Below are 10693 nucleotides of genomic sequence, written 5' to 3' on the forward strand. Positions count from 1 at the left end.
CCATGACAAAACCAATTTTATAAAAATCTTTCTACACATCCAGCTCTACAAAGGATAATAGATGGAAAACTCCAACACAAGGAGAAAAACTATTCCCTAGAAAAAGCAAGATAGTAATTTCTTTCAACAATACCAAAAGAAGAAAGACACACAAACATAATTCTACCTCTAATAACAAAAATAACAGGAAGCAACAACCACTATTCCTTAATATCTCTTAACATAAATGGACTCAATTCCTCAATAAGAAGACATAGACTAACAGACTGGGTACTTAAAAAAGACCCAGAATTTTGCTACATACAGGAAATACACCTCAGAGACAAAGACAGGCACTGCATCAGAGTAAAAGACTGGAAAACAACTTTCCAAGCAAATGGCCCAAAGAAACAAACTTGAGTAGCCATTCTAATATCGAATAAAATTGACTTTCAAACAAAAGTCATCAAAAAAGATAAGGAAGGACACTTCATATTCACCAAAGGAAAATCCACCAAGATGAACTCTCAATCCTAAATATCTATGCTCCAAATACAAGGGCACCTACATTCAGAAAAGAAACCTTACTAAAGCTCAAATCACATATTGCACCTCACACAATAATAGTACGAGATTTCAACACCCCACTCTCATCAATGGACAGATTATGGAAAAGAAATTAAACAGAGACATAGAGAAAATAATAGAAGTTATGAACCAAATGGACTTACGAGATTATTTATAGAAAATTTCATCCGAAAACAAAAGGATATACCTTCTCAGCATCTCATGGTACCTTCTCCAAAATTGACCATTAGTCACAAAACAGCCCTCAATAGATACAGGAAGATAGAAATAATCCCATGCACTCTATGAGATCACCACAGACTAAGGCTGGTCTTGCATAACAGAAACAACAGAAAGCCCACATATACATAGAAGTTGAACAACACTTGGTTAAGGAAGAAATAAAGAAAGAAATTAAAGACTTTTTAGAATTTAATGAAAATGAAGGCACAACATACCCAATCTTATGGGACACAATGAAAGCTGTGCTAAGAGAAAACTCATAGCGCCCCCAAAAAAAAAAAAAAAAAAAAAAAACCAAACAGGAGAGAGCATATGTTAGCAGCTTGACAGCACACCTAAAAGCTCTAGAACAAAAAACAAACAAATAACACCCAAAAGGAGTAGAAGGCAGGAAACTGTCAAACTCAGGGTTGAAATCAACCAAATAGAAACAAAAAGGACTATACAAAGAACCAACAAAACCAAGAGCTGGTTCTTTGAGAAAATCAACAAGATAGATTAAACCTTTAGCCAGACTAACCATAGGACACAGACAGTGTATCCAAATTAACAAAATCAGAAATTGAAAGGGAGACATAACAAGAAATCTGAGGAAATTCAGAAAATTATCACATCCTACTACAAAAGTCTTTATTCAACAAAACAGGAAAATCTGCAGGAAATGGACAGTTTTCTAGACAAATACCAGGTACCAAATTTAAATCAGAAACAGATAAACCATCTAAACAACCTTATAACTCCTAAAGAAATAGAAGCAGTTATTAAAAGTCTCCCAACCAAAAAGAGCCTAGGACCAGATGGGTTTAGTGCAGAATTCTAACAGACCTTCATAGAAGACCTCATACCAATACTGTCCAAACTATTCCACAAAATAGAAACAGATGGAGCACTGCCAAATTCATTTTATGAAGTCACAATTACGCTTATACCTAAACCACACAAAGACCCAACAAAGAAAGAGAACTTCAGACCAATTTCCCTTATGAATACCAATGTAAAAATACTCAATAAAATTCTCCCAAACTGAATCCAAGAACACATCAAAATGATCATCCATCATGATCAAGTAGGCTTCATCCCAGGGATGCAGGGATGGTTCAATATATGGAAATCCATCAACATAATCCATTATACGTGGACTGACCCATGGCTCCAGCTACATATGTAACAGAGAATGGCCTTGTTGGGCACCGATAGAAGGAGAAGCCCTTGTTCCTGCCAAGGTTGGACCCCCAGTGTAGAGGAATGTTGGGGAGGTGGAAGGAGGGATGGATGGGGAGGGGAATACCCGTATAGAAGAAGGGGAGAGGAATGAGATGGGGCCTTATGTCTAGGAAACACTTGAAATGTAAATAAAAAGTATTCAGTAAAAAAGAAAAATTAAAAAAAAAATAAAAGCCCAATTTCTCCCTTATTTATCAGGGGGAGCATCTCACCCAGGAGGAAGACCTGAGATATGTAAAATGGGAAAGAAAAGAAACAGCAGAAGGCCCATCTCTGCCTCTCCAATGCAATCTCTACACAGAGTGAATGCTGTCAGATATTCACAAATGTGCAGAACACTATGAAATTCTCTTACACTATAATATTAATTATTACATTAAACAAAATTAAGTAATTGATGGTTCTAGTTTTAAATTTCAATCAATGTTCAATTTATTTCATGTGTAGGTTATAAAACAGTGTATAAAGTCAAGACCATAAGCAAATGCCTGAATAGGAGAACATCTGCATGCGTCAACGCTGGGTGCTGGTGAGTGGCTTCCTGTTGAGCCGTGTCCACACACTGTGTCTGCCTAAGAGTGGCCTGCCAAATGCTGCATTTCTCAAAAGCTACAGGAAAATTTTAAAATGAAAAGCCTGAAATGCGAACCCTTGTTTGTCCTAAAATTGTGAAAAGATCACCTTTACTCAGTTTGGCAGTGCTATGCCTCTCCCTGATTTCAGGAAGGTGCATACAGAACATTACTTGAGAAATGCCGTTTTGTACCACACTGAACTCTACATGCTTCAAGGTCCTGTAACCTTGGAGACCTAAAAGGAGTTGAGAGAAACTGCGTACCTTTAAGGCATGGAAGGCATTTAAGTAGAGTGGAGCTGAGAATATTAAAATGTATTTGGATACATTAGCATATTTTTATAACAGGTATAAACCATAATTAAATTTCTATGGTGATATATTTAACCCAGCTTTAGCAATGAAAAGAACCCTATAGGCGAGAAAGACATCTCACAATGGAGAGCATTTCCACTGTAACTGGTTCAAGTGTAATTTTGGCATTTTTTCCTAATTAGGTAGCTCTATTCTATATTTACCAGACGTCTCTTAGCAAGGATATATGTATATATGCTTTCATTTACTTTGAATACCTATCAATTATATATGTGGTTTTGTTTTTACTTTTTAATAGAGAAATATTAAAATGTATATCTCAATTTATAATGAAATAATATTTTAAAATAAAATATTTTTCATTATATTTTAAAACTTCATTATGTGATATTTTCAGAATTATTAAAGCATAATGTGTATAATTCATGTAAAACTGTTGTGATTTTAACTTAAAAACAAAGAGGCAAACAAACAAACCCAGGATCTGGTTCCTAAGTCTCCATCAGACCCATAAAATGAAGGCTTAGGAACCTCAGGGCTTTAAGGACACAGCTTCCCGCACAGCTCACAAGCATCCCTGGTCCTTGCAGGCACATCCTCGCGGGGGACACTAGACTCCTGGATGCCACAGTCCTCTTTCACTTTCCAGCTAGAAGGAGTTTTCCTTCCAACATGGTTCTTCCCGAGACATGCTGCCTCATCACACTCCTCAAGCAACACACCAGCCTAGCATGGACGTCATGATCGTTCCAAAACTGCGAGCCCAAACAACCTTTCCTTTCCAGAACTGAGTTCTCAGGTACCTGTTAAGGGGAACAAAGATCTGTCTAACAAATGCACAGCCCAAATGGCTTACAGAGCAAACTAGCATCTAGAATATGGTTCTTGGCCTTTTTTCGCGTGGCAGACATTTGAGAGTCTGAGGCTCCTAGTATAAACTCTCTTCCCATAAAATTAGCATCTAGCTTTGGGGTCTTTCCAGACCATTCCACTCGGCTCCCTAGACAATGATAACTGCTGAGACAGCACTAACAGCAGGGATAATGGTTGATTGTCACTGTTATCAATTTCTTCAAGTCATCTTTCACCAAACCATTTAAGGCTTCCCATTTTCCTTGGGGTTGCCAAGCATATTTTCAGCTTGTATCATTCTGTATCTGAAAATGGCAGGCTCAGAAATAAAATGAAGTCAGTTCCTAAGTCTGGAGCTTAACCCTTTGACTTAGAATTCCAAAAATTTTTACAACAATTCCTGTATATCATTGACTTAGCATAGTAAACACATCATTAACAATATGATGTGTATACGCCAGAAAAGTATAAACCATTCTTGACGAAAAGAACAGTTGTATGACTCAGTGCTGGGGAAAAGCCAAATTTTTTCTCTCCTTCTTTCCTTCCTTCCTTTCTTCCTTCCTTCCTTCCTTCCTTCCTCCCTTCCTTCCTTTCCTCTCCCTCCCTCCCTCCCTCTCTCTTCCTCTCTCCCCCCCTCTCTTTTTAAAATATTGTTTAATGAGTGCTCTGCTGCATATACATCTGCAGGCCAGAAGAGGGCACCAGATCCCCATATAGATGGTTGCAAGCCACCAAGTAGTTTGCTGGGAATTGAACTCGGGATCTCTGGAAGAGCAGCCAGTGCTCTTAATTGCTGAGCCATCTCTCCAGCCCCAAGCCATATACCTTCTAGGAAAGTGCTTTGTTATTGCCTACTACACTCTTTCCCACTGATTCCCAGGGCTCGGCAGCAATTTTCAATTCTTTAGTCATGTTTCCCTGCTTAATGCAGACTATAAACATTTCCACTTTCAGTGGATAGTGATCATATTATAAGCAGGAAGGACCTCCAGTCTGGTCTAAGATCAGTAAACACTTGTCGCCTCCCAAGTTCATGTTGAAAAGGAATAGTGTCACAGTATTATGAGACAGAATTTTCAAGAAGAGATTTACTAGGAGGTCTGTATCTGCAAGAATGGATTAATGTCATTATCACAACACCAATGCATTATGAGACCAGGTTCCTTAATAAGGCTAAGTTCAGTGTCGTCTTGCTAATTTGCTGCCTTCTCTTTGCCTTTCCACCAGGATGACACAGCAAGAAGCCTCTTATTAAATGTCAAGCCCTTGATCTCCCATTTTCCAGCTTCCAGTAAGTGAGTCAATAGATTTCTGTTTATTATCACTGAGTCTGTGGTATACCAAGCACTGGTAAAGCTACTAAAACTTTCTTTCCAGTTTTGCCTAAATGGCTAAGGATAACTCTAGACTGATTAGAATTAGCAAACAAATTAAAGTTTTTGTTCAGAGGCTTCCCCATAGTTTCATTTTACCCAACAAGATAATGAGGCAATCACGAAACTATCCACATATCCACATTTCAAAAAAAAAAAAAAAAAAAGACTGAAATGACAGCTTGATTGAAATAATAAAGCATTAAATGACAGAACTTAAAGAAAATCTCAAATTACTATGGTTTCCAACTGAGTGCCTATATTAGTTTGGGCTTAGTTCATCTGAAAATGACAAAACAAAATAGTTATTTACACAGAATGGAAACTTATTCATGTTTCAATAAGGGATGCTCAAAGGGAAGTCTTAAAGGACTGTCTGACAGCACCGCAGTCTTCAAGGACACAGTTCCACGGGGCATACTCTATAGTTATCTTCCCAATACACTTAGGTTTCATGGCCAAGATAGCAGTTAGAGGTTCCCAACTTACCATGTCCACAACCCAGCAAGGTGGAGGGGCTGGGCAAGAAAGGAAAGTGCATATCAGTTACACTTTTTACTTTTGTTATTTATTTGTTATTTATTTGTTTTCTTGAGTTAGAATCTCTGTTATGTAGCTCTGGTTGCTCGGGAACTCATAGAGATCCAGTTGCCTCTGCCTCTTCAGTGCTAGGATTAAAGTGTCATCATGGCCAGCCCAATTGGGTTTTTTAAAGGTCTCCTAGCATCTTCAAACAGAGTAACCCCACACCTAAATGCAAAATGGCCACAGGGTTAGAAAAGAAATGGAAGAAAGGAAAATAAATACAACTAGTATTTTCTGCCTTGTATCATATTAAAACTGAAAGATAGGAAAATGTTCAACTCCAAGTACCCCCATGTTGTGTGACTGTTGTCTCACTGGCATATATGTCACCCTAGTGTGCACACATACCAAATACAGAAATATGTTCAAGGCATAATATTGTGTATAATTTTGAATAGTTATTGATCTACACAGACTGATAAAAGTTAACTTCTTTTTTAAAAGCTATTACTAAATTTGAAATTAAAAAAAATTAAATCATGGATGCTTTAAAATGAACTAAAAGTTCCTTACAGCACTGGGGATACTTAGCCCATCACAAACTACCTTTCCTGACCAGTTTATCCACAGTGACCCTGATATACTCTCTTTAGCAAAACAGTAACCTTTCAAGGGCCCTAAATAGACCTTATCTTGTCCTGCCTTATCACTTAAGAATGTTTTGTTCTCCTACCACCACCTTAGAAAAGAATGATTTCAGCAACTCTCGAACATTGCCATCCCTAAAATACTGCCCCGTTCCGTGTTGTTTAAAAGGATGTCATACTGGCTTTAGTTCTAAGATTCTATTTCATTAAACATAGGTCAAGGCTACACATCAGTAGCTTTCTAGCAAAACCTGGGTCAGAGAAAGAACTCAGATGCCATCAGGTTCCTCAGATGTCCAAGTTCTCATAGATAAATGATGTGGTATTTGCATGTAGCCTATGCATATCATCACATGTACTTTAAATCATCTTTACACTATTTATACTATAATAAAATCCAATAAATTTAACACAAAAACAACTGTTATATTTTAAGGAATGATCACAAGGGGGAAATTCCTGTACATGTTTAGTACAGACATACTTTTTCCTTCATATTTTTGACAGCTGCTTAAATAATCTACAAATATGGAATCTGTAGATACAGAAAGCCAATTGTGTTCTGAAAATTATCAGAAAGAAATTTAGGTCTTCAAACCCTACTTGAATTTCTTTGATAGGATACTCATGCTTGGACCGTTTCCTTAGTCACTGCTTTATTTCCTCCACAGATAAGACAAGAGTAAAAATTAGAGTAAAATTAGAGTAGAAACTACTTACCACAATTTTTCAGTTAGTCTCAGGTAAGAAATCCTGTAAGACACTTGTGGGGGAAACTCCTAATGTGCACTCCCATTCCCCTACTAGAAGCATCTTTAAGAACACGCTGTCACAGAAACCCAGCCAACTCTCATCCCTACAGCTATACGAGAAATATTAGTGCCTGGTGGCTCTAGACAAAAATAAAAATAAATTTCAGATATTACTCCGAAATATCTGTCAAAAAAACCTCACCTAAGGACAAGAGAGGTAAACTTTAACTACATAGAAAAGTCACAGAGCACTGAGAATATGTACTATGGAACCAGTTAACAAAATGCCAAATGATCCAATTGTTTAAAAAAAAGCCTGTTTCCAAATTTATTACATGTATAGATGGATGTCACTTAGGAGAATTATGCTGATTTCTGCTCCTTCCTAGAAGTTTGGTTAGCCAAAATGTTTGTGGTCTCAATTGCTTTTTGTTAGTTGTTTACGGTTCAAGTGAAGTAGAAGAGAAACTATAACTTGGTGATTTATGAGGTGTTTCTCAAAGTGTCTTAACATATATTTGATGGTGCACAGTTTTTAAATTATAAAGAGTGAGCTATAGCATTCCTTAACCCTACATATCCTCTGAACTCATCTACAGGGGGGAAATGGCTACTCCTAGCAGTTCAAACAGAGAGCCCATTTGATGAGAACTTAGTGATGGTCCCCAGTATCAGCATATTCTCCAAGCCATGTCTTAATGGGAAGGATTAGAAATAGATGAAGGAGGGAGAGTCCGAAACTACCTTTGAGTCAACCAAACTCACTGGGCCCAGAAAGAATGAATAGCTTCCCTGCAATTGTTTAAAATACAAGAGTTTGCTCTCCTTCCTGTATAGTTAGCATCTTTCCCATATCCTGTATAATTAATCTCTTTTTGCTCTATATATCACAAGATAGGAAGGGCAGCACACCCTCACATAGGCTCAACATCCTGAACTCCAGTGACTAAAACTCTATTGGATTATCAGCTAGACCAGAATTAAGTAACAAATAATGTGAAAATTCCAACCATTACACACACACGGCTGGGAAAATAAGAACTTTCATTACCTAATGAAGTTAAATGAAAAATCCTCCTGCATTTGCTTTGGAATTTAAAGGTCAAGAGTAAAAATATAGAGAGATCATTATGTTAAATTAAATATGTTTGAGTTTATCTGGTTATAACTATACAAGGACAAGAACAAATTACTTCTTAAATCTATGAATACTTTTTAAAGATCTGTGCATTTGTTTTGTAAGAGCAGGAGTTAAACAGGAAGCACATAATGAAAACCTATTTAGTTTTGCTGTTACAATTAAAGCCTTTGGCTCCACAGAGAAATAAAGTTACTTACTATCCCCCATTATGTGGATGTATGTTTTCACTGTACACAGCTAAGTTTTCATTTAAGAAAAAAGAAAAAGAAAACCATAGAGATGAAAAAATATCTTTTAAAAGTCCTAAATAAAAATAACATAGGCTTACTGAAATATATGTATATGCTTTAATTCCCAGAATAAGGAATATAATATGAAAGAATCTTTAAGACAACCGATAAACTCTAATTTAATATTTAGGCTACACAAAAAGGGGAAACTAAAATACATACTTCAATATCAATACTTAAAGATGAAATCCAAGCTACTATGAATTACTAAAATAGCTTTAATTAAAAGGAAACTGAGAGCTCTTGTGCCCTACTTTAAGAAGTGCCTGCATGGACCAAAGAATGGGATGGGTTTCAGCTGTACTGTAATCCAATTCTTTTTGTCTCTTTGACAGTTTTCTTGCCCAATTTCATTCTGCCTTCTCTAAAATTATATTCAGTATTTGGTCAACAATATTAGTGGAGACAAGAACAATAATCTACACCGCTTCTTTTCATTTTATATTCTGTTTTTGCTTTAACATAATAAGCTATTGCCTTTGCCTTGGTAGTAGATGGAATTATCTGCCAACATCTAGGCAAAACCTTTCCTAATTTAAAATAACTACAAGGCTGCACATTACACTAGTAAATTTGTAATCAACTTAAAGATAATGTGTTAAAAGTACAATTAAATGTGTCATAACAGAAGAAGGCCTTGGTAATTACAAACAGTGCCAAGCTCACTAGCTTTTAAACAGTAGCACAAGACTGTGAAAAATCGCCACCCAGTGATGCAAATGAAAACTGCAATTTGTTTTTGTGTAAACTGAGTACCCTGGAGGATTACTTCAACTTCATTACTGAATGAACTCTTGCCTTCTTCTGTTGAATACAAACTGGTTACACAAGGGAAAGGATGTTTTTCTACTAACCCCATCCCCTCACTTTATGTGTATTCTACATGTTCTGCCATCTACAATGGCCAAAAGCTTTAGAATCTTTGTAAAGAATGAACATGAACTAATTAGTTGTATATGACTACTGTAGATCTTCCTGTTATCAAGTAAAGTGTGTTGGCTGTCCTGGACCTGAAATTTCAAGTGGACATTAAGCAGGACTACTAGCTTAAAGCTAGTTTTACACCTGGTGTTCTCAGGTGGAAAAACAAAGGAGAAGGGTGCCATTTTCAGATTTAACAGTGTAATGATTGTGGCCTCTTAGAAACTGTCTACAGAGGCTAATAAGGAGATAATCTAACTGAATCTGAACAGCCCATATTGGCAGGAAATTGTTTCTAAGTCATATAGTTTCTCATTGAGAAGCCAAATGATAAGAACACAAAACCAACCATTTTTTGTTCCTATAATGTACATGGTTCAGATGCTAATTTAAAAATCCTATATGACTATATATTAGATAGTTTTGGTGAAAATGTATCCCTAGGTTCATTGGTGCCCGGCATGTGGGATTGCTTGGGGAAGTTATGGAAGTTTCGGACCTGAAGCCTTGCTGGAGGGAGTCATGGGGAACTGGAGTTCACAGTTTCAGCTGACTTCCAGTTCTCTCTCCTTGCTCTCTTTTCTGATCCCTCAGCTTCTTGATCCGGCCTCAGGCTACCATACCTTCCCTGCTGTTATGGACAGCTAGTCCTCTGGAAATATAAGCCCAAATAAACTCTTTCTCTTAGAAGTTTGCTTTTGGCTGTGGTATTTTCTCACAGCAACAAAAAAGTAAATAGTACATATAAAATACGTGAGTGTGGCACTGCATTAACAATAAAATTATGAAAAACACACCACTGAACTTACCTTGTCAAAGTATTTTCATATGGTATGCCCTGAGACTAAAGTAAATATTGCATAAAGAGATGGCTATAGAATGACATGACAAAACGGGTAGCTTACCACAACAGAAAGATTTTAAAGTTTGTCTTTATACTTTTTAAATACAAAAATTCCTAATAATGGTTAGGATTTTTATCAGTGAAGTTGATTAAGTCTGTGAATGCTAATGATGTTTTACTACAAAAACATTAATAATATTGTAAGGCTCAAGATGAGTCTTAACTACGGGGAGACCTCCTACACCAAGTGAAACACGAGAACAGAGTTTGATGCAAATGCAAGAGGTTTATTTTCTGGTGTGTTAGGGTTGACCTTCAATCAGCCCCTCCTGGCAAGTGACTGGAAGGCAACCTCAAATGGCTATAACAAGCAATTTGGGTATAGGTTGCATCAGCAAGACTACAGTTTAGACTTATTGGCTAAGCATATTGACCTTTGAATC

This window comes from Rattus rattus, chromosome 6 (assembly GCF_011064425.1).
Source record: "Rattus rattus isolate New Zealand chromosome 6, Rrattus_CSIRO_v1, whole genome shotgun sequence".
Lineage (NCBI taxonomy): Eukaryota > Metazoa > Chordata > Mammalia > Rodentia > Muridae > Rattus > Rattus rattus.